This window comes from Bombus pascuorum, chromosome 13 (genome assembly GCF_905332965.1).
Source record: "Bombus pascuorum chromosome 13, iyBomPasc1.1, whole genome shotgun sequence".
Classification (NCBI taxonomy): domain Eukaryota; kingdom Metazoa; phylum Arthropoda; class Insecta; order Hymenoptera; family Apidae; genus Bombus; species Bombus pascuorum.
In genome coordinates, this window is record NC_083500.1 from 11737043 (window position 1) to 11758523 (window position 21481).

The following is a 21481-nucleotide window of genomic DNA, read 5'->3' on the forward strand; positions in this document are numbered from 1 at the left end:
TAGCACGTTGAATATTCAGAGTTGTAATCCATCGGGATATACATGGCTGTTTCATAAATATTATTATTTACCTATTTACAACCGACAATATGGAATATTGACGATTTTAAACTTCGGATCGTCGGTATCTTAAATTTAAGCCTCGTCGATCCGATAGATTCCGAGGAAACAAACATCGGTATCATCTCGCGGGGATTTCGCTAATTTCGTACGGCTATTCGTAATATCTAAGATGTCGATGAAACGGTACAGCTGCTCCGAGTACTCTTGTTGACGATAACGACGTCAAAGCAAATTTGAATTACCGCTTCGAGTAGTCTCGAATGCATCGTGAAAGGTTAACCTCGCGATACCGAGATTTCTAGCGAATCGGTGTCGACTGTGAACATCATTGTCGGTTGATTCAGAAAGGGACATATTTTTCTCCGATTATCTGGAGCTTCCTACCACAAAATCTGTGTGAAAATATTTCTCACGCGCAAAGTAAAATCAAACGCCGAATTTTGTTACCATATAGAAAAATATCGTCTGCGCGCAATAATATCTATCTGGTATGAACGCTGTTGTTGAACAAACAAACGACATTACGCGTATACGCACGAGTATGGTTGGCAAGTATTTTACGAGCGCGTTACATTCATTTTGCGTAAATTGACATGGTCATTCGTTAGGTAACACGAATTTCCGAGTGCACGAGGATCTACGTATTTGACATATTCCATTATTGAACGATTTTTCAAGCTTTATTTTTGTTTCATCTTTCATTCTGCTAGCTCGTTCGTTTCGCATTTATTTCACAGCTTTCCGGTATTGTTGGCCGAAAAATCCACGAAACTTTATACGATAAACATTAAGCGTGGCCGTCGAACGATGTACCGTACGAATCGTTATTTCTTCCTCGCTTATATTCTCGAAAAATACAATAAACCGTGTAGGTAAAGTTTCTTAGAAATACTGTTTGGAGAAGAGCGACCGTCCGTTCGGGAGTCCATTTCGGTTGAAAGCCTTTCCGTACGCTCGAGATCTCCCGGCTTCGATTCGTTGCAAGCGAACGAACTGTTGTAGAAACTTGATTTGCATCGACGTACTTCGCGACTCGATGAACCGACGCATCGCCACAGCAAACCGACGAAGAAGGGACAAACAGAAACAAGAACGAAGAGAAATATCATATATCCGAGTAATTGGGATATTTTGATACGAGAAATACGAAACGCTGGTATTTCGGCTGTTCTCGTCAAAAATAGGACACTCGAGCAAGTTTGTATTCTAATTAAATCCCGCGAAGACAGCGGTTCATTTGACAAATACCTACATTCACGATACAAATACGCTTCTCGTAATTGTACGATACATTCGAGTCTTTCTTTCCATCGCTATGCAGGAAATCTCGAAGACGAAGAAATAATTATTTCTTAAATCGTTCCAATTCCAATTCCAAATTCTTCGTCATTTTATCGTACTATCGAGAGGCTAAATTCTCGGAATTTCTCAGATATACTTGTACCGATGGAATTTTTAGGTCCGCGTTCTCCGTAAGGTTAAGAGAATCGCTAAACCACGACTGGAATATTTTCAATGATGAAATCGATCACGTTCCGCTTCTCTCTACCAGGCGAATGCCTGGTTCAACGAATGCATTGTTGCGTGCATAAATTTTAATGCAGCTTCCTCCCTCGCCCCATTCCTATACACAGAACACAGAAAACAAATACGTACACGATTTAATGCACGAACTGTTTCGAAGACGAAATTGCCGCGCAAATTGCGCCACATAAATTATTCCATGACTTGAAAGATATTAAAATATAATGGTTGTTAAATATGTTTGTTTTTCCCAACAGGAAAATATAATTTCGTTTGTTGTTTCTGCGGATTCGCGCGAACGTTTCGATTAACGACTCGTGCACGCGTCGCTTCTCGCCATTTTACGACTTCGATTCACGCTCGTGTTTCGCTTGGTTTTCGTTTTGCGCGCGATACCCGTCAAACCAGAGGAACGCAACTGCCGGTCGTTAATAATCGTTAGACGTTGACGACGAGGCAACGATCTACGACGCGATCTAAGAAACGAGGCAGTCTGATAGGGCGTCACTGTGGCTCGCAAGCTGCACGACTAACGCCCTGAAACGGATGCGATTACTACGCGATACCTTGTTCCGTTCGTCGTTGGCGCGAACCTTATTTCTATGCAACGTGCGGTCGCTCGACCGGTGTGCTTTCTCAATGCCCAGGCGAAATAATCTCTGGAGGACTAGCTTCATAGCCAAACTTGGAGTACCGGGATATAGGTACATAAAACTGACTCCGCGCGAAAGTAAAATAGCAAAGTAAGCTTTATAGGGATCTCTCGTTGCAGCCGCGATATACAGCCGCACATTCGCATATCCGACTTTGCTTGTAAACCGCGGCTCGAACCACCATTGCACTGTTTATCACCGCGATGTATCGTCGCCCGTCTGCTCACTCGGTGGCAAAGCATAGAAATAACCGATAAAATTTCCTCCCTTAATAACGCCCAACCGAGTTTCCTCTCTTCCTTCCGGTGTCGCGTATTTCGTGGCGTTATCAGGCTGAACGAGCGTGGAGTTCCCGAATGTCTGGGAATACTCGCGCGGCAAACCTCGGAATGAGCCACAATGCCAAAGCTATCGCGATTATTTCGCGCGAATCGTTTTAACGAGCTCCTTTGCGTGAAAAAAAAATTCCCCAACCATCTATGCGTATCTCTCGCGCGTCCTCCAACCTAAAAAAACACGATTCCAACGAAAAGCACGGGACGAGTCGGCCGAAGCGAAGAGAATCCATCCTTAGCGCATCGCAGCGAGAAGAAAAACGAGCGATGGACTGGGCAATAAAGTTGACGCGGTAATTTGGCGGGCCACTCCTTCGAATCTAGGTGTGCGTTATTTACGCGAACGCTGCAACAGAGAAGGAGAGAGAGAGAGAGAGGGAGGGAGAGAACGGAATGGCAGAGTGGTAGCGGTGGTGGGATAGTGGTGGTGGCGGACAGCGTCGACTCTGGCGGAGGTGGGGTTGTGCAGGGTGCTGTCTGCAATGTGCAATGCATTGCAATGCACCACGATACGAAACCACTTGGAGTTTTCACGGAGTTGCATCGTTGCGTCGTTGCACGGTAGCACCGATGCCAGGTTCGTTCCGCTTGTAACGTGTTTGCGGGCGACGGGCATAGAACGAGGCGAAACGAGAATTCTGGGCAATCGAGAGAGAAAGAGAGAGGGAGAGAGAGAGAGAGAAAGAAAGAAGAGGGAAGGAAAGAAGGGGTAGCCGTGGAAGGGGCGGAGAGGGAGGAAAGTACGAACGGATGGTCGAAAAAGTTTTATCGAATGCGGTCGTACCGCCTTCGGTGTTGCGAAACACAATTATCTTCGTAACGTCGCTTACGCCCAGTATCTTGCGAGTATTCCGAGTTGGACTATCCTTGGTTGGACGGCTGGATCGTATAATTCTCCGTGGCATCGAACCACGAGGTCGGTGATCTCTTCCAGTCGCGTACGTGCAAACCGCCTCTAGAGAGAAGGTATCGGACCGAGCTGTTCGTACGACTCCTAACTACACCAAATAGGTTTCGGTTTGAACACGACTCGTACATTAAAGGTTAGCTCCTTGTCGGAAAGACGGGTTTCGAAGGAAGGGGGCAGTTGAGGGAAGTCGAGGACTTTAACACCGAGAGAGAACTGGTAGCCACCACGAAACGGAACTTACTCGTGCCAAAAGTCGAAAGCCGCACCGACGAAATCGATCCGGTCTCTCGCACCACCGGTTATAGACGTAATCGTCGAAACCTCTTTGCCTAGCGTAGACGATTGAGAACGTTCCTCGATTCTGTCCCTTCGCATTTTCGCCAAGAAAAATACTCGTGCTCGCGTTCTGTTTATTCCAACGACCACGGCTTTACGATCGTATCGAAGCACGAACGAACGTCGCCGAAAATTTCTTCGCGCAGCACGACGCTCTCGCCCGAACAATTCGCTTTGTCTCGTTTCCAAGACGATCGATACGCACACTTTTCCACGCCTGTAGAAATTTCGTCGAAACAACGGCGTCGGCCGTCGACGAAGTAACAACGCCGTCGGAAGGGTACCTCCTCCGCCGTCGGTTTCCGCATAGGAGAAATTGTACGTATGGTGGTATCTCGGAAGCGGCAAGCTCGATGCCAGGAATTTAAACGTGTTTTATCCGCTGGCAATGAAACGGCCAGGTACGTAATTGAAATAGGTCGAGACGCGATGGTGAATAACGCGATCCGATTATCGCGGCTTAGCTGCCGGGGATTTGTTTCGGTTGATACATGCCAGAAAACGAAGTTCCCGTGCCGTTGAATCGACTCGCCGAACGTAAAGTTAAGCGATTGTTGGCAGCGTTGTTTCGTCGTTCGATTTACCACCTGATATCAGTTCACCGCGAATTAAGTCGGAAAAGAGAGGGGGGAGGGAGGCAGGCAGTAGCCGAAATTGCGTCTCTATCTAACTTGATCGGACAGGTCGTAACTATAGCGCGACAAATGTAGCAGTTCGATCAACGAGCAACAACGTGTACGAGGAATAGTTGCACACCGAGTATACGGATACAAAACAGTCCCTGTTCATGCATACTTTAGCAGCAGCTGTCCTAGCAGCTCCAATTCCCAAGCGTGTCGATAACGCGTCGGCTTAAGCGCCGTTCACAATCGTGGCATTTCGATGCCTCCAGCGACCCTCCGCGTGTCGATCATTTTGGAAACTGGTTTCAAATTGACGCGTCTATCGATTCGCAGTGCGCCGCCCCTCTGGTTACGAAACGCGCTGTTCACGCGATGAACACGGTAAGATTTTTAATCGAATTTAATGCAACATCCACCACCAGACGTAATTAAATTCTTACTCTCACGCTTACCAAATGCAGTTTCGTCTCTTTTACGACCGAGCGTACGAATAGCACAGCTCAGACGTCAAATGTCGTAACTATTTCGCTGATAATAACCCCGCGGTCTACCGAACGATCGTATTGGAAATTCTCTCGGAACGCTCGGGATAACGCGATAGATAACGCTATCGACTTTAATTACTTATAACCGGTGCGATCGCTTTGAGGTTAAAGCGAGTCGCGCTGCAATTGCGTCTACGCTTTATCGCGCCAAATTCCTGTTAATTCGCGTCTTACGGCGTCATCGGGGGAACCACCGCGCTACCGCCGCGTTGTCATTAAATTAAGCGACTACGTGTAGTCATCGAGTCGAGCGAACAAGCTACTGCGCGACGCTTTAGTCGAGCGACTGACGCGACGCGGCGCAAAAGTCCTTTCTTTCTTCCTACTCGTCTCGACCGTGTACCTTGGAGACTTTTTGGCGCAGCGTTCACCGAACGTTGGTCGTTCGTGGCGCGTATCGAACCATCGTGGATAAGCGTATCGCGCGTATACGCGATAGCGCACGCGTTTGCAACGGATGCGCTTGCATATCCACGGTAATTAGCTATCGGAAAATGGGTGCGCCGTGCCGTACGGCCCACTCGAATCTATGGAATACACGCTAGATATCTATCCCCTCTCGCCGTTGGTTGATCCCCGCTACTCTCGCGCATTCTCCACGATCTTGTCCGACTTCATCCCACGTCCCTTTTACACCCGCGTAACCCTTTGGCGTTGGATTCGATAGGCTCGACATGCCGGTACACGCGAGAACCGGTTCGCTCGATCGAATTAGGCTCCTTTTGACATTTCGACCACCAACCGCGTCTCATCTTTTTTCCACCTTCCGTATCGGTCCTTTCCCTTTGATGATTCTAGCACCGTAAAGTCTAGTCCCACTTGCGCCCCGCTCTTCATGCTCGGCCTTCCCCTTTAACGTCACACGTATACACCCACGTTTCCCCAGCACTTGCTCGAGAAAATTTCACCCAACGTTTTCCTCTTGCTCGAAGAGAGTAGCGTTGAATCGTTGCTATTACAGCGACGGAATATGAAGCGTTTGCGTCTTTTATTTCGGTCTTTCGGCATTTTTCATGTCGATGCAACGTCGTCGTTCGTGTAACCTCGAGAGTCGCTCGGTCGTAAATTTCTCAGACTGCCGCTCCTTTTTGTAAATAATTCGTCGTGGAAATCTAAACCACAGCAACGAATGACGAAACAGACAATAGCGTGGAAACGCGTCGCGCGTATGTACTTGGTACATGACATAAGACAGATAGACGCGTAACCGTTACAATTTACCGTGTCACTGTAATCGTATTTTAACAAGAAGCACGTCACGCGTATGCACAACGATTACCGGTAAATGTAAATATTCCGCCGGGATAACGGAACGTTGGGATATTAAGAGTAGTCGGTCGATGGAGGTTGTACCGTAATTGTGAGATTTCGCGCGAGAACGGTAAGGTATACGCGAAAAAGATGACGGCGAATAGGTAGAGAGGAGTGCACAGCGGCAGCGTTGGAACAGCGGGAGACGTATCGTTTGTCGTTTCTCTTTGTTCCAAGCGAAGAGCAGGAGACGCTATCGAGCGTAATGCGGATCTCGAAAGGGCCAGCGGTGACTGGAAAGCCAGGGGATTGCGGCTACGACTCAAAGTGCAAACGTACGGCAGAGAAGGTTGCCGTACGACGTAGATACGACGGAACTCCTGCTAGAACCGGGGAATATTAATCGCAGCCACTGTCGGTATCCTCTGCTACAGCCAAGCCTCGTACCTCCTCCGCATTCTCCTTTGCTCCGGCGGCGTTTCGCCACCCCGTCTCCCTTCGTCTCTCGCGGCAACGACTTCTCTTCTCGACCTCTTCTCGCTCCTCTTACCGCCTCCCTGCGAGGCTTCTCTCTTGCCCTCTCAGGACCCTTTTCCGTGTACCACATCAAGCCGAGAGACGGCTACTAATGAGGCCAAAAACATCGGAGCCCGAAGTTACGACCGTCCCAAAAACGTTACCGGCGTGATTTAGAGGATGGTAATGGAGCGGACCTTACCCTCGACGAGTGGAACGCCGCCGCTGCTGCTTCTGCGAATCTTCGTTCGGGCCTGCACGCGTTATCCCGCAGCCCATTCTACCACGGGCAACGACGGAGCAAGATTTTGAGTAACGCGTAACACCGGTGTTTCGCACGGTCCAAGGACGATTTGCACGCGCTGCAAAGAATTGCCAGGAATTGGCGCTGTTCGCTGCTCTTGCTCGCCACTCGCCTCCGAAATGTACATTCTCACCGAGCTTCCGTTTATCGCGTTTCACTCTAATTGCGATCGCGTTATCTTCCAGTAGAATGCACGGGGCTGATTCTTCTTGGCTACCTGCCAGTGCTTTGCCGTTACGCTTGCCATTTTTATTAAATAATATCGCCGCTAAAGACAGAGACGGGGAGAAATAATTGGAAGGACGGCGATTTCGTTTCGCGGCTATTAACGGTCGTTGCCTTTGGCCGTTACGCTCTTTCGATATGATCGTCGGTTTGTGGCACAGAGGGAGAAACAGCGGTTTCACCTGATAAGAAAGCCGCATGTCACTGGGCGCGCGGTGGGAAGCGCGATAGCAACGCATTGCCCCAAAGGAAATTTGCGCAACCATTACTTATATCATACCCTAGTCAGCTGCAGATGCAAAACATTTTTCTCTGCGCCTTGCGAGTGACTATGATGCAGTATAATAATATTCCAGCAGTTTTTCCCTAAGATGCGCCATTCCTTGTCGCGGTGGCTCGTCTCGTATCACGTCGCGCAACTTGCTCGTTAAATTTATAATATAATTAAGGCTGCCTCTTGCCCGCGCCCTCGCACGAGCCAATCGGCGCTCCATTAATTTGTCGTGTTTTTGCCGGCTGTTTGTTCGAATCTCCATCGAAAACGATTTTTCGCGTTGCATCTGAAACGTTGTTTCGTATCGCGGCCGAGTATCCCGATGAACAGAGAAAGAGTAGGAATGGAAACGCTGTTGGAAAATAGCGTTAACTGTACACACACGGCACTCGACTGGACTCTGTTCGCGGAGCACAACAGAGAACAGAGGAGCAGAGAGAGAAACGGCGACAGAGGAAAAGATGAGAGAGGACGAGAGTGGACGAGAGAGGACGAGAGAGGCGAAAACGAGAATCATCGGTACAATGTTGCAGGATTTCAACAGCGGCGTTCTCGGTGACATTTGGTACGCGTGGCAAACGTGTTCGTTCGCACCGTCGAACTCGTTGGCCAGACTTAACGTATTATAGCGCGAGCCGAGCGGTCGGTATTATACGGTGCATTGCGATTTAACGCCGTATAATCGCTCGAATTAATCGGGGCTAGCTCGAAACTTTCGCGATATCTCTGCGTCATCGAGAGTCCGGTCGGTGCGCAACGTTCGAAACCAATATCTGCCGCGAGCGAGTTTTTGTTTCGATTAAAGAGAAGGACCGGAGGTGGGCGAACCGGCAGAATTTCCAACGATTCGTGCAACCCGAACTCCGCAGAGCTTGTATAGAACGCGTAAATTTGGTATAATGACCGAGGAGCACAACTCGCTCCCCAGTGATTTACGAAGTCACTTTAGGCGACCGAGTAAAACATCGTGGACCGCAATAGCTACGGTCGTTATCCCGTAAAATCAACCTCTCCCGTGACAATAGAAATGGTTTTTTACGCGCATGTAGTTCGATCAACGATGCGGTATACGTCTGCATGCCCTCGCAGCATTCCCGTTCGTTCATCTTCCTACTTACCGTCCTTGCCAATTTATCATCGCGATAAGATCGAATCTCGACGAAACGAATCTTTCTCCCCCCACGAATTTCTAACTCCGGACTAATATTTTTCGAGTTACAAATTGCGAGATACCGGTATTAACCTCGCCATAACACGCGCGAATATCCTCGCGTAACATATCCGCGAGTTTGGCAATAAAACAACAGATATGTTTCAGGCGAATTCTACGAAACTGCGAACTATCTGATTATCCTGTTCGAGAATTTATTATGTTGAATATTTTCGAACAGTTTCGCGTGGCTGCATCGCGCTGAATCATCTTTACGGATCATCGAATCGACCGATCTCTCCGGAGATTCGGCGAGTTCTTTTCTCCTGTGGAAGATTTTCACGAAACTCCATACAGTTGTTGCACTCGTCTTCGTTGAAATTCTGAGAAACGACGTTGACTAATCCAATCATCGTTCAGTTGCTGCGAGCCTTGCCACGAAAGCGGGCGAAGCAGCGCTCGAGCGTTTCCTACGGCTGGATAAGCGTTCTCTCGAGTGCCAATGGAAGCGGCACTCTCGAAAAAATATTCTTTCTCGTCGGACCACTCTAGAGATTTACGAGGAGATTCGAACTCGGGAGCCGACATGTTTTCGCCGAAACTTGACCGACGATTCCATTTTATCATCATCTTTCCCTTCCCTTCGCCTCTTTCGCGCAACCCTTTACCACGATTTTCTACGTTCGCGTTCTTACGGCCAGTGATTGATCGTCACTGGCCGATCGTTCGGGCTGCGAAGAGATTCGCACGCGTGTACCAACTAACGTTCCTCGACGAACCATCCGAATTGACGGAAATAACGAATACACCGATAATTCTACGTCGAATTCGCTGCCACGTTTCGCTTACGTTTCCAAACGATAACATTGAATCTTACACGCTGTTGGATCGTGCAACAACTGTAATAAATTTCTCGGCCGTTTCTTCGAAAGATGGTCAAATACGGAATCGAGATCACGAGTGCTTTGTCGAGAAGGAGATAAATGGAATCGCAGAGTCGTACTTAAATCCGAATTCCTTCCGAGTGATAACTTTATTCGAGGGATTATGGCTGCTGAGTATTGACAGAGCGGAGAGGGGTTTCCCCTCTGCCTGGTTCGGAACGAAGCCTTAAAACCGCGAGAACTCGGTTCGCTATCAGTCAAGTGCAAGTGGCTTTCGGAGTATACAGCAGCGTAATCTCGGAATCGTATCGGTTTCAGGAATCCAGTAGGAGATACCGCAAAACCGTGGTTCTCCGAAATCGTTCGACGTTCGACTCCGGAAACTCGAATTGTTTCAACTTGGCATCAAACTACGTTCGTCGCGCACGTTGTGGCATTGAGCGACGTTGTACGATGCACGGGTTTCATTCGTCGGAACGATTCGTCGTTGCTGGCGAGTGCGTTAAAAAGCGCATCTTTCGGAATAAAAGAATCGACGAACACGGACGACTAGTCGGAAAAAGGAAGGTGAAAGTAGGCCGCGAGCCGTTCGTTCGGCCAGACGACGAGGCGAAAAGCAGAGAAGACGTTGCACGGTCGACGAGTCGAAAACCATCGACACACCGGAACGGTAGCGGTGCATGCAGCGGTACAATGGATTCATCTTGCACCGTCAACCTTTCCCCTTTGTTCTGGCTGGTTGTTGTCATTCGAAAAGCGATAGCTTCTGTCGCGAATAGGCGCGAGTGCCAGCGAACGAAACGGTGGGAAAGTAGGAGACGCGCGGCGAGCAGCGCCGCACAGCCGCTTCCGAAGGGGTAGCCTCGTTGCTGTTCGTGAACCGTACGGAGAACGAGTTCGCTAGTGGGGCTGATTCGCCGAGGGAAAAGACCGACAGCGGCGGGGAGTTGGGCTTTGGAGTGCAGTTCGATCCTCCGGTTGAGGTTTTGTTCCACCATTGTGACGACTCAAACAATAGTGGCCTGACTGGTGCATCGTACGCGAAGGACCGCAAAGGAGGGTCGAGAGTCTCTGTCGGTCTTTCCACCGTCCCTACTCTCCTTCCTCGCACACCCTTTCTTTCCCGTTTCTCTGCCTTTGCCCCATCCGTCTACCTATCCGTCTATATTTATTCGTCCATCCGTACGGGTCCTTCTGCTTCTTGCTTCGCTCTCGTGTCCCTTGCACTCGATCTCGCGTACACTCTATCACCCTACTTCGCGGCAACCACTTTCTCCTCACCCGTTTCCGTTCTTTGCTTACACGGTTCTTTGTCTCGATCTATGCTCCGAACAAACCCCTAGCGTCGCACACGCGAAAGCGTATGTGACGTTGCTAACGAACGAGAAAGAAATATTAATCCGCAGATATTTGCTTTTAGAGAAACAAAGGAGCCATTTTTTCCCCACTTTACGGTATTCTTTTCTCTGTCTAGCGAACGGCAGAGGTAGGAGGTGGTTATTTCCTCTCGCGTTTAGCAACGAAACGCGCGACATGTTTGTTTCGGCTTACGTGCTCGCAGCGCGATTTAAGAGAAAACGACGTACAAGGGCGAGGACTCGCGTGCCTCTGTACACCGTGTTTCCAGCTATTACATATTCATACGTGGACACTAACGTCGTAGGAGTTCCTAGCGGAGAACCAGTTTGTAGGTTTCCCATGTTTACTAACACCCACGTTTATCGAACGACGATGTTCATGTACCTTGAAATCGACTCGAGCGAACAAGGGCCAGGTCGAAGTTTCATTTGGAAAAACTGATCGATGTCTCGGGTCGGAAATAAAAGTGAGAGATAGCAGGATAAATAAACGAAGCTAGATGAGTACCTGCCACGAAGGCAGAAACGATATAATTAGGCATAAAGGGTAGCAGAAATTCAGCAGTTTGAGGAGAGTATCGTTCAAATATTTACTACTTACGACGACTGTTTAAACATCATTCTCCATAAATTCTACCGTGACGCAAACTTAGTTCTACTAACGTTCCTCATAGCGAAGACGTGGAAATCGAATATCGAGGAAAGACGGACGAACTCGCCCTATAAAATGACTTTCGTACTTGGTTTTACACCGCTCTAATTATTCGGCATGAAAGTTGATACTCGTAAAAGTGGATTACACGATATTGTCGAGGGTGATGGATATTACTCGTAATTATTGACTCTTCGTTCGTTAGTTTGAGTCATTACTCGCAACGAGAATTACCGATCCATCGTCGTTGATTCGCGAATTCGTCGAATGAATTCGGATATAAACGACGCCGGTGTATACGCGCAGGAGCTCGATCGTTGAAAGCGTCGAAGCTGTTTTCACGATACATCGGTTTCGATTTCCAGTCGATCCACGGTCAGAGCTCGATGAAACATCGAGAATCCGCATCCGGAGCAAAGGCGGTGCTAGTGGCGAACGTGAGGGAAATAAAATCACGAACGGGGTCGAAATTGTCACGCTCTTAAGGACTCTCTGGCTGCTACTAGATTAACGCAAAACTGGAATTTCCTCCGAACGATCGAAGCGTCGAGCCGCGCGGTTTTGATAAAATTATGGAAAGAAAAAGTTTGTGTATCGTGATATCGGTGTAAACGGTGGCATCGGATCGACCGGGGAAGAAAAGAGTAGCGATCAGAAGTTTTCGTGGCGGAGAAGAGAGCGTTCTCGAAAGCCGAAGAAACGAGACTCGAGACTGTGCAAAGCCTGCAGGCTGTTCGCGTATCCCCGGAGAGAGAATCCGACCAACTCGTACTCGACCAGCCACCAGCTGCACGGTGAAAAATTCACCGAGCGTTAAAGCGGCGAAGGTCGAAGAGTAAAGAGCAAAGAGCAAAGGGGAACCGGAAGAGAGGACCGAGTTTCGTGCCGATCCGTGAGGGCAGGACAGAAAATGAGGGAAGCGCGAAATGCACAGGTAAAGGAGATTTCACGGTATCGGTGCGTCTGCCGAAAGGAAAACGAAAGCAAGAAGCGACGCTCGTCACCGGTAGAGCGTGTACCGTTCGCGAATCTACTCAAAGGACCGAGTTCACCCAGCACGAGAACGAACGAACGAACGATCGATTGATTTCACGTTTGAAGAAGATAAGGAATCATCTTCGCTCGAACGAATCGATCGTCGATTACTTCGTTATCGATATGAATAACGCGATAAATGTCCGCCTGTACGTGGGAATTCTGTCTCGCGATAAAACGAATCGTATTTGGAAAATTTCCGTAACATCGTTTGGCTACGATGGACTACCGTGATCGAAACGACGTAAAACACGGAGCGAAACGAGCCACGCAACAAGCGGTACAGCGATTACAGGAGAATTACAAAAGTTTAACGGGAAACATTGATAATAAAATTAATGCAGCAAAACCAGGCTTGTTCGCTCGAATATCGTCCCGTGTTCACCGATATCGAGCGACCTGGCCGACACGGTTCTCCGTGCGATCACCACCCTTATTACGACCCCGCTCGCTGCTTGTAGAGTGCAACAATCTACGGTATTAAAAGCAACGAATTAACCAAATTGCCGAACTTTCGTTCTATTCGTACGTTCAATTCGAATGCGTTCAAGCATGATCTTCGTTCGCCTTCGATCGACGACGAGCGTTCTCAGCGGCGAACGAAACTGACCAGCGACGCGCGTGTACGATTCGGACGACGACGGACAACCTGTCGTAATGTAATTATCCTTTTAAAAAAAATCTTTTCGTTGGAGTAAAAAGTTGGGCGAGAGGCGAAAAATAGGGAAACGGCGGCGAATTATCAAGGCATGCCAGATCCGAGCGCGCAATTATACGAGTGCACTTGCGTTTATGTTACGTAATTAGCGTGAGCCATTTACGAAAGACGGGGCTAGCTCTCGACCCTTGCATATTTATAATTTAAACACGCCCGCGGCGTCGGAATTGCTGCGAAGCTAATATATATCGCGGAAAGATCCGAGCGAGCTAAGTAGGAATTCCTAGGAACCGGAGCGGTAAAGCGATTTCGAGCATCGTCGAACCCTATGTTGGATAGGAGGAATCGCGTAATCGATATTCGGCGGGAAGGATCGATCGATCGGTACTTGGGAGAGGGTTCGGATGCTGGCGGTGTGAGACGCGAACGGCGTGTATCGTCGATCAGAGGACGATGAATAGAGGTTGGCGGCATCCCTGCGTAAGCATTCAGCTAGCCTATGATGAATCGGCCTAATTTCGCGGCCGAAAGGTCACGTAAGCTCGGTAAATCTTGGCCAGTGGCATCGGAGCAGCGTTTCAGAGGAGCGAAACATTTAGCGGCGATGCACGCAAATCCCGCAACGCTGGTGCCATAGCTAGACCGACCAAACCGCTGGATAGTCGGGACCGTAGGAAGCGATTCCTAAATCATATCAGCGCGCTCGAAACACACGCCACGCATTCCTGAAACTGTTTGCTGTCGCCTACTACCAACGACCAACCTGGTTTCGCGCGCCTAACACACGCGCCCCGACATACGAATAGTCGTGTGCTTGCTCTCTTGCTCGTCTCTCCCCTTCGTTCGCATGCTCTTCGGTCTACGCTCTCTCTCTCTCTCTCTCTCTCTCTCTCTCTCTCTCTCTCTCGATCTCTCCCTCCGGCGATACAAAACGTTTCCAGCAGTTACCCTCCACGGTCCATCGTGGTTCAACATGAACCAGCGTTGCCCAGCCGTGCCCGAGGAACACACCGACCAAGTCGATCCACTGCCATAATCATCCTCGGCATCTCGTCGATGAGATTAATATCAGCCCCTTGTTACCGTCCTTGCTGTTCGAACGGGCCTCGATGAAATTTCATTTCTCTCGCTTTTGATCCAATCCAGCTGTTTGATATCGAACTCGTTATCGCTGAATTCCTTCGGCGTGAAAAAAGCCGAAGAAAGGATACCCGGTGCACGATTATACAACCGATCGAGCGAAGTGGACGTACCGAGGAACAATTTCTAGTATAGTCGAATATGCTCGTTGTTCCCGTAATCATTACGTAGGTTATCGCCAATGAGATTAATGTTGTCGAAAGTTGGGAACATCGAACGCGCGGATATTACGTTAGAACGTATTAAACGAAACCTGAGATGAAACTCGCTCTCGAAACATTTCGTAAATATTCTACGAACCTAATGGAAATTTCTCGCTACTAAAAAATTATGAAAATTATCGATTTAATTAGTTATGGCCTTGCAATAAGCCGTGATCGTTAAGAGGAAATTCTTAAGCGATAATCTCGCGTATAATTATCTGTCGCTGATAAAATACTTTGTTACGAGTTAATAAATTGATCCGGAAGAGAATTATTACTTCGTATAACGAATACGGGACGACTATTGATACATGTTAAGTTAAAATCCTCCATCGTACGATATTAATTATTTTCAATTTCGCGAAAGAAAGAAAAAGAGAAAACTACTCTTACACGGCTATAATACAGAAGTTTATTAGCCTAAAGAGAAAACGTGCTTTATATAGAAAGTTTTTACATCCGTCGTTGTTAAGTAACTGCACGAACGAGACCGTATAAGAGAGTATAAGAGACGTCTTAGAGAAGAGATTAGAGTGTCTAGCAATTGCTAATCTAAGGGTCTCAAGTTCTCGCGATTCTCTCGATAGGATTTCTATTGGATTTTTCACTTGGAACGTCAATACCAAAATTATTCAGGGAACTAATCGTGTTAATTCTTTTTCAATAATTGAAATCTCGTTTCCTCTATTTCTCTCTTCTCTATCTTTTCTTTCAACAAATTGAAAAAAATACCCTTAAACGAGCCAACTGAACTTTTTCCAATTTGCACTGTTCCGATGAAATATTCCGTCGATGGTTCTAATTTCTTCTAAAATCAGCTCTAGCAAAATCTCTCCTCCCATGTTCCGCGCTTTAACATAAAATTATTTCCCAAGTTTTTCATCAATGTAGGTTAAGTAGCTGCTCTTCAAAGCTTTGTTATCTCAAAAATACCTTAAAATCTCGATTTCGATGTACGATCGATAATACAGCGTTATATAAGCGTAACTCTAGCAAGACAGTCGGATCTTCGAAATACAAGAGCTCGAAGAAGCTATTTAGATTGAGAAATTACTGAGTTACTAAGTTCGATGTGCACGTAGAATGGTTTCGCGATATTTAATAATATCCAGAATGCGTGTACAAAATTTAAAAAAAAAGAAAGAGAATGTACAACAAAAATTACAAGAGAAGCAAACAATCGAGGAAAGCGATGAACGTGAAAGGGATGGAAAGATTGAAAAGTCAAAAAAGTTTGTAGAGCATCCGAAAAAGGTGGAAGATATATTGCAAAAGGAAAATGCTTCGACGGAGATTTTCATATCGTTTGATTGATTTGACAAATGTATTTCGTCGAATAGGTGTACGAATAAGACACGAAAATTCCAGAACCTTACGAAATCTCATTAAATCGTCCTTACGTAATCGTCGAATCGTTGGTTCGCTTACTTGCGAACGAGTATATCGTCGAATCGCCAAAATTGCCATCTCCGAATTGGTCGGTTTGGTCGGCGTTAAAATCGGTTCCACGCTTTGACGTTAAAAAACCAAACGTTTGGAAAATCTCTCAGGAACTGGCCTGAAAGCCTAGAAGCTAAATAAGCCGAAGGTAACCGGGGAATATCTCATTCGAAACGATACTCGCACGTCGGGGGAATCGAAGCGTTCGTTGGTAATTAACATCGGCCCTTTACTTATCTCGTGCTGGAACTGAATACCGAATACCGAAAGGTCACAGAAGCTCGTCCTACGTGATCGATCGAAGCGTCGTCGATGACAAGCTTTCGATCCGAAACGTTGAACGAACGTGGAAATCCTACATTCGCAATGATCACCTTTAATCAATATTTGTCATGTGCAGACTACAGGGGAGGAATACGATGTTACATTTTCTGTACTTTGTAGGAAAGTAATTTTAAGATGAAATACCTTGTCGATCGATCTTACGTTACCAAACACCGAAATGATTTTTTTTTTTTTATTTGATTTCGTAGCCAAAAATGTGTATTACAAAATATCGTCGCTTGTCATAATAATAATAACAACAACAACAACAACAACAACAACAAAATATCGAAGGTATTGAAACATTTCTTACTTGGTAATCTCAGGTTATTATATGCTTAAAATTGCCGTTCGTGCTGTATACTAATTTCCTACTGAATACATTTATGCGTGCGGTAAATGCCTTGTAACCTCGGATCGCTTCTAGAATTTGCCGATATAATTATGGCAGCTGTGTAAAAAAAATCAACAAAGACGTACTTATCGCGTGTATCTTCCCTGTGATCTTCGTGCGTATCGTAATCGTAAATCCGATTTCCTCTTTGAACTATTAACATGGATCACGTATGAATATCCTCTCAATTTAAAATTCTATTAAATTTCTCCCGAAAGCGGAAACTATCGGCAATATGTGTAGTCCAAACAAGCGATATCTATCGTTTCATGCTGGTTAATTGGCAACCTAGAATCTGTGCAGCGAACGCTTGTTTTCTTCCAGCATGGAAAAACGTTCTAAAGCTACACGCGCCTATCCTGTTGGATTTGCAAATTTTCATTGAAAGTCGATTATTTCGAAGTCGCCGGGAACGCGAATTGAAAATTCATCCTGTATATTGTGAAGTTTGCGACGAAACGACGTAACGTTGTTAAGAGTTCTTGGACTCGTTAACGAGTTGCAACGATTGTACGCGTGGTCGTACCATTGCACTCTAAACGAACGTGTAGTCGCTTCGTATTACCGTGTTTATCGACTTCGTTTCTCTTTCACAGCCCTGATCGTGCATCGACGTTCGACAAATTTCATACAGGGTACGTTTTTTCCACTATAATCTACCGTACGACGCTGAACGAACCCTAAGATAACGCGCAAGATTATGGGCCGTTTATTCGTCAAATCGATCAACGCCAGGAAACAAAGAGATAGGGAGAATCGATGGAATTACGTTTCACGCGTTTTTACTGTATTAAAAAAATACTTTGGCAGCAAAGTTTCCAAAGTTTTAAAAATCCAGTTACCTGCTTTGACCACGTATATCTTGCACGGCTGGTGCATTAACGCGCAGAATATTTGTTCTCTCACCTGTTTAGGGTAGTCGATGTTCGGGGAGGTTCGGCGTGCTCGAAGGACGGTGGAAAAATTTACCGCATCTTTGTAACGTGTTCGCCAAAGGTTCACGTGCCGCCACTACCGTCGTCGATATCACTGACACTAATATCACTACCACCAGCACCAACACCACTTTCACCACTATCACTATCACCAGTATAGATATCGCCACTGCCACCGATGTCGCAATTACCAGAAAAACTTGCCTCTAGACGATCGGCGCGAATGCATTTGGAAAACCGTTTTGTCCTTCTCTTCACGCTATATCCCTCGCGTTTCGTCGGGCTTGCGGACGACCTGCTTCGCCAATAGCTAGAAACTAATTGGCATGGAAACTCTTACGAGTCCGCGACATTACGTTCAAATCTGAGAATCACGTCGAAGTGGTAGATACTCGGTTTCCTTTTTCATCGACAAAATACCCCTTGTCCTGTGGCGAGCACGTTGTCGAATAGTCGTCCGAGCGCGTTCTACCCCTACCGTTACCGGGGTTCGACTAAAGCGAGAACCGAAGCTCGTACATTTGCGATACCCGAGCGCATGCTCTGGCTTTCCTCGCTTATTCTCGTCTGTGTAGGTGCTGCGGCACATAGTTGGCCTGTGTCGCACCTATAAAGGGTGGTCAAGAAAATTCTCGCGGAATCAAAATCCCATCGAAGAAGCGGGGTTGGGCCATCGAAGGCCCTCCGAGTCCTTTCGCTACTCTAACTCGATTTCGAACGGGCAAACCATGGAAATGTGGAAAACCGTATCGCTTGTCTCCTAACTCTTTGTAAATATCGCCACTTGCATTTTTCCTTCTCGTTTTCCATTTCTCTTTATACATCCGCGTCAGTTTCCTATCGCGGAATAATCGAATCGGTTTTTCCACGACCAGTACACTGCCATTCATATTTTTCTTCTCTTTTTCTTTTTTTAACCTATTTTTCGTTTCTGTCCCTTTTTTCTCTTTTTAAGAGAACGAGTCAAAGAAACGAGGACAAAAATGGAAACGAAAAAAGTTGGTCGCGCGTATTTAAATTTCGTCGCGTCGAATAAGCCGGCAGATCGTGTTATTTAGTAGCATCTCGTCGAGCGATATTTTCACGCGCGAATCTCAACGAAAGCGTTTCAAGTATGCGCCATATGATCAGAGCGACGACATCATCATCGGGCGGAATCGCGTCCTCAAATACGAGATCCTTGAAAAACACGACGTCTCTTGAAAATATCCTGGAAAATATAACGCGACGCTGATTCGCGTGATCTCGCCGCGCGAATTCACCACTTCAAATACGAGTGCACTTTAGCTAGGTTTATCAGACGATACGCGCGTCCTCTATACGTATTCCTCGACGTACAGTCGGCACGGCGAAGAAGAGGAGAGAAAAGTCGCGCCTACTGGAAGGCGTTGCAACCAAAATCAGAACAAATTGTGTCCGTACATTTAATTACGCCCGTTGCAGGACACCCTGCATCCGGTTTCACGAATTTTCAACGCTAACTTTTAACGATTTCTCGCCAACAGCTCGTTAACTTTTATGGCCTCGACCGTGCAACTGCCGAACGTACCGCGTTGCAAAAAACAGTTTCTAATTTTCGCGCGTTCACGCGATTTTATCGCTTCTTTTGGAAGATCGTACAACGCTCGCCCATTTTCCATGATTTTTCTCGTCTTCCCCGTCATCGAGCAGTTACGCGCAACAATTTCTACGGCGAAACTTTCCGCGTCGTTGGTTGCTATCGAATGATTTTCAATAACGTGATTCGAGCGTCAGTCGCGGAAATCCAGACAAAGGAAACGAATTCTCGGTTGTAGCCAGCGAGGTAATCACTTACTTTGTGAGTCTATTGTTAGAAATTTCTATTAATCAGAGAGATCACCGCATGGTCGAATCATTCGCTACGTAATTTCTGTTCGATGTTCTCCGTAAGTACAGCGCTGTTCGTGGTAGTCGTCTTACTGGAAGGCAGCCCAGTTTTCTCATTCTCCCATTGATTCTTCTAGGAATGATATTCTTATTCCTTGAAGCAGCGCAACGTTGCACAGCTTTTCTTAAACAGCCGCGAGCAAGTGATAGATGGTCAGATCGTGAATGTACAATGATCTAAAACCGACTCGAGTCTGAATCGAATCCGTATCGTAATCAGCGTTAAAACGCTGCAACTTGAAACCTTAAACTCGCTCGCGTCGATCAAAACCTCTGACAGCGGTTAACTACGCGATTTCCATTCGTTAGCTATCGATAGACAGTTGCGCGATCTCGTCTGCGTTTTCATCGTTCACACGTAGTCCAAGCGCTTGCCACGAATCGTTCGAAAGCTGATTGCCTGCTACGAGTCTCGAAGATGTGTCGTTGCCAACATGCGTGATATATGTTAGGTCGTCCGAAAAGTTTCTTTCGTTTTATAAGGAAACAATGGATTTCCATTTTGTATCATTTTATCGAATTACGTACGATCCATTTTGTTCTATCAAAATAAAGATCACAAGAGATCAGGTTTCGTGTTTCCATAAAGATGCGCCGTTGTAAAACACGCGTCCGTAAAGGAAAGACACTTTTCGGACAACCTGATATACGGACGCGAAAGATACGTATCTGGTCGCAGTGTTGTCAGTGAGATAGAGATCCGACTGTTTTAACTTGCTCGTAGCACGTTTCGAGTGGGAAAAAATGAAAAAAATGTCCAAAGTACCGATCGTACGGCGTTGCGAATTCGTCGAAGAATTTCTTTTGCTCTTGGAACGAGCTACATCGGGAAAAATAGTTGAGGTTTCGCAAGATGGTTTTGTTATCACTTCTCGTTAGCGGATGGCATCGACAAAAGGCGAGTGATGTAGAGAACGTGCTTTACAGAGAAAGCTTCGTGCTCGCGAACTAATACTTTTTCTCTTGCAGCAGTCATTATTCAGCTGTAACCTGCTCGGCCTGCGACATTCGTATTTCCGCCTTGCTTTCTTTCTATTCTTGTTCTTTTCTATATTAGCAAGCGCGTAGCTTACAGCGGTCGTTTACTTGTTATTACGAATAATGGAATCGATTCGCTGGACGATTTGCGCTTACATCCCACGCTCACTCTTATTTTTACCTTTTCTCTAGCGACTTTCGGTTTAGCAAGGACCAATGAGAGTATCGACAGTTTTCTTTGTTTTCGCCTTCTTCTCGTTCTCTAGCGATCGATAGCTCCACGTTATCCTATTTATCACATTCCGCTTTCCCTTTTTACGAACAATTTACATCGACCGAGTAGTACGGTACGCTCGCTCCTTCAATTTGATCCACAGATCTTACGAGCGTTCGTAAAATCTGTAATTCGCTACCGCTCGAAAGAACAGTTTAAACTTCATTGTTTTCCGTGGTATGTTTAACAGCATAAAGAGCTTTTAATCGAAGCGAAGCGTCGTTAAACGAGGAACGACGACTTACGACTCGATTTTGGGTAAAAATAAGCGAATTTCCGGTGGAGAGTTAAACTCGATGCAGAAAAGCAGATAAGAAAATGTGAAATAATAATCTGGTATCTGGAAATACGACAGAAGAGAAACGAACTATCGACACGCCATGAACGGAAAAGGTGTGGCGTTACAATATCCTTCGTCTGCCTCTGCAAGGCGAAAGAGGGGAAATTTAATCGGGGAGAAGGTTGATAAAAATTTTAGCAGGCGTGCCTTGCGAACACGTTGATCCGGAACAGATAGATACGAAGAGGTAAAGAGGTAACAAACGACGAATGTTCGTGTCGTTCGAACGAGGCCATCGCGTTAAAAAAC

General features: G+C 46.6%; 1 protein-coding gene across 2 annotated transcripts in view; it reads right to left on the minus strand.

Annotated features, from left to right (window-relative positions):
- LOC132913167 (tyrosine-protein phosphatase Lar) overlaps nucleotides 1–18222 on the minus strand; it is a 287417-nt gene extending 269195 nt beyond the window's left edge. For both annotated transcript variants that reach the window (XM_060971207.1, XM_060971199.1), the window contains exon 1: nucleotides 17704–18222. The gene's annotated coding sequence lies outside the window, so the exon portion shown is untranslated. The remainder of the gene's footprint in view (nucleotides 1–17703) is intronic.
- Nucleotides 18223–21481: the final 3259 nt, after the last annotated feature.